Here is a 1,473-nt window from a genome sequence, read left to right as displayed (position 1 = left end):
GATAGAACACATTTTCCATCTCGTGGTTGCCAAGGCGGAATGGAACAACACACGCGCACAAAAAGGAGTTGGTGTTGAAGTGAAGTCCAACCAAACGAGTTTGGCTTAGAGTGTACGATTATCTTGTTTATTATTCTATTCTTAGAAAGGAAAAAACTGGGCTGGGCCTGCAAAAAATTAGTTGGTGGATGCTCTGGCCCGTCTTCGCCAAAAAAAAAAAGGAATTCGTGGTCGGCAGGATTCGAACCTGCGCGGGCAAAGCCCACATGATTTCTAGTCATGCCCGATAACCACTCCGGCACGACCACTTTGATGCTACAATTCCTTCTCACATTTTTACATCGGTTAAGGTCTCCATCCTGCACAAAAATGGAGGACGGTGTCAAGTTTGACGAGACAAACATTTTTGCTCTTGCTGTAAACAAAACGGAGTATAAATAATTCCACATGAGGACATGATGGTACTAAAGATTCAACATGGAAATTTTCAGTCGTATGAACTAAACTCAGCGAGGCACGTTTTTTCGCTTCACTAGCTGCCGTTTTTTCGCTCATTTTGGCCCCCCGCCTGTTGTAGAAAAATGCATTATACATTTCCTTAGCTATTAACTGTCATGTTGCGAACGAATCTGATGAAGAAAGATGTAAGGCAAAAATATATGCTGACGTGTTCCATTTTGTTGCCATATGATCCTTTTTATCACCACTCATTCACATTCACAATCCACATATGGCTCACATGACAGGTGTGAAGCCCGGACGGAAAAACATGTGTGCACCGAAAAAGAGTAGGCAGTGACATGTAGTCCATCCAAACGATTTTGGTGTACGTATAGTGTAGGATTAATCAGTTCATATATATCTTCATATCCCTTGTGATCTTAATCTTCGTAGGTCGCCGAAAGAGATAGATGATGAATATGGTATCATCATCTTTATCTCCTAGCTCCATGAAACAAAAAAGACAAGGAATTGATAGACGACGACTATGAAAGCTAGTACTCTGTTTAGTTATCATAATAATTTGTCAACATCACCCCATCCAAGTTATTATTTATCTGTAGGACGGTCATTATTGTTCCCAATATTATTTTGTATGTTACTACATGTCTTGTACGAAAGCTATTGTTTGGTTTGTTTCTCTCATATTTTTCTTATCATCACACATCACACATGTTGCTACCTCTTTTGTGTTTACGTTATGAAGTTTTCTATTATTACACGCAACATACTACTCAAGAATTCTGATTTGTGGTGAGTAATAATGTATACAGGCAATGACGAAATGTTCCTTTTTTTATTATTATTTCCAAGTACTAGCCTTCCCCAAAAAGCAAGTAATAATGTAAAGTACTATAAGGGATGTGTGGTGATAAGAAAATATATTAAGAAAACAAACTCGGTAGGTAGTGAATAATTGTCGCCTCGTACTACACTACATGACGCCCATGGAGTTTGTCATTTCCTTTTGGT

At 38.8% G+C, this 1,473-nt stretch overlaps 1 non-coding gene across 1 annotated transcript; it reads right to left on the bottom strand.

Annotated features, from left to right (window-relative positions):
• Nucleotides 1-226: 226 nt before the first annotated feature.
• TRNAS-AGA lies at nucleotides 227-308 on the bottom strand. Its single transcript has one exon. It is a non-coding gene; the product is annotated as a tRNA-Ser (tRNA).
• Nucleotides 309-1,473: the final 1,165 nt, after the last annotated feature.

Source organism: Hordeum vulgare, chromosome 1H, assembly GCF_904849725.1.
Source record: "Hordeum vulgare subsp. vulgare chromosome 1H, MorexV3_pseudomolecules_assembly, whole genome shotgun sequence".
NCBI lineage: Eukaryota > Viridiplantae > Streptophyta > Magnoliopsida > Poales > Poaceae > Hordeum > Hordeum vulgare.
Note: the sequence above shows the minus strand (reverse complement) of the source record. Positions and strands in the feature narration are given on the sequence as shown.